The sequence below is a fragment of the Cyprinodon variegatus genome, unplaced genomic scaffold (genome assembly GCF_000732505.1).
Source record: "Cyprinodon variegatus isolate N-32 unplaced genomic scaffold, C_variegatus-1.0 Scaffold361, whole genome shotgun sequence".
Lineage (NCBI taxonomy): Eukaryota > Metazoa > Chordata > Actinopteri > Cyprinodontiformes > Cyprinodontidae > Cyprinodon > Cyprinodon variegatus.
The window spans coordinates 789,707-791,933 of NW_015150814.1; positions in this window are offsets into that span (position 1 = coordinate 789,707).

The following is a 2,227-nucleotide window of genomic DNA, read 5'->3' on the forward strand; positions in this document are numbered from 1 at the left end:
TCACTAACCAGTAGGTGGCAGTAGTGTTCTTTGACAAACATGGATGCCTCCAGTAAAGCACATTTAAATGAAAATTACTCTTAATTAAAAACACTTATTTATTGAACAGCATGTAATAATTTCATATTTAAAGAACTTTCAGAAGTTTGAATTCTGAATATGAACGGACTTTTCCTTTAAAGTATGATTATTAGGTATTTGTATTTTTATAGTTACTTCAGGGTTTTATTTTGCTTTGTCGTCTAACTTTAAATTGGACTTTTTTTTTTCTAATGTTTTCCTGAAACTTTTTTCCAGAAACCACTTTGAGCAGGAACATCGACTGAATGTTATCTACTGAAAACCTCCATCCCATTTATCAGACTCTCTACCGATGAGGCGAAAGGTTTGCAGGTTGAATTCAGTGTTTATCACTTGGATGAGATCCGGTGCTAAACAGTCAAATAAAATCCTGGTTAAGGCAGACAGCAGACATCTGTTGCTGCTGTTTCCATGTACGCTCAGGACCCTGGTGACTGACTGCTCCCCCACTGCTATCAGTGTCGTCGGCACCCTGCGTGAGAGCTGGCTGTTTGTTTTCTGTGTAGGTAGAGAGGGCTGGACCTCAGGGTGCACAATATGTCTTTATGAGTCAGACGCTGTAGAGCTAATATTGACCAGCAGGTCAAATTAAGCACAGTAGCAATGGTGGCGAAGCACAAAGAGCCAATGACACGCCTTATCACCTGGTTGAATTAGCCGCCGTCTGTCAGTATTATTCAGGTGAGAGAAGGGAGGAAGCACATGCTTCACATGCTGTATGCATGCTGCAGCTGTGCAGGAAGTGCATGAGGACCAGGCTTGTCTTATATTTTATTTCTTTACACCTTCTTATTAGAAAAGGGGATTATCATCTTATAGGTAAATTACTGAATGTGTTTCTTGCAATAAATGTAATATTTTATATTTGCCTTCCGACATAAAAACTGGTTAACCTGCCTCTGTGGGTAGTTCAGCGGGTGAAATAAGAATTGAACTGGGCAAAATTCTTCTCAAGAAATATATTTCTAGAGGTGCTATTGAAATTTTCACCAGATTTTGGTAACAATCCATGCAATCCACACATATAAAGAAATCAAACATAGATGTCCAGGAATCAAGTTATGTATAATAAAGTGGAATGCCACAGGGAAAACGTACCTGATAAACACCGTAGCAACAGTGAAGTTTGGAGGTGGGAGCATCATGGTGGAATCTTTTTCAGCATATGGCTCTGTCTAACTTCACATAACTGAAGGAAAGATGAATTGAAAAATGTACAGAGACATTCTGGATAAAATCTGCTGCCATCTACCAGGATGATGTAGATTAAACGATGGTGGACATTTCAGCGAGACAATGAGCCCAAACACACAGCCAAGGGAACTCTCCACTGGTTTCAGAGAAAGAAATAAAGCTACTAGAATGGCCCAGCCAATCAGCTGAATGGAATCCAATAGAAAATCTATGGAAAGAACTAAAGGTTAGAGTTTATAGAAGAGGAACACAAAACATTCAACATTTGAGGACTTTTTGTGTGGAAGAATGGGCCAAAATCACACCTGATCAATGCACGCCACTCATTTCTCCATCCAGGAGGCGTCTGGAAGCTGCCGATCCCAACAAAGGCTTTTCTACAAAGTATTAAATACATTTCAGCAAAATGTGTTCAACATTTTCTCCCTGTGCCATTTCACTATATTACACATAACTTAATCTCTGGAGATCTATGGTTTGATCTCTTTTTATGTGTGGACATGCATGGATCTTTCCCAACATCTGGTGAAACTGTAATCAACAGCTCTAAAAATATGTTTACCAAGAAGAATGGTGACAAGTTCAACATTTTACCTGCTGTATGTGTTCTGTAAAGTTTTGGCCATTAGTTCCTTTTTTGGGCAGTATTCCAGGATATGATGATGATGATGCTTTTCCATGTCTAACATCTCCTGTCATTGTCTGCTGGTTTCTTTCCTGCCCCTGATAGAGATGACGTATCAGCCTGACTGGGATGAACTGGACAGGTGTCCTGGGACCTATTATTTCTCTTCACCTCTCTGACATATTCCACAGCCATCTTCTGTCCTCATGTTCACATTCAATTCAGTTCAATTCAGTTTATTTCTATAGTGCCAATTCACAACGCATGTCAACTCAAGGCATGTTCACCAGATCATTCAGTCAAATTAATTCAAAGATTTGTATCTAA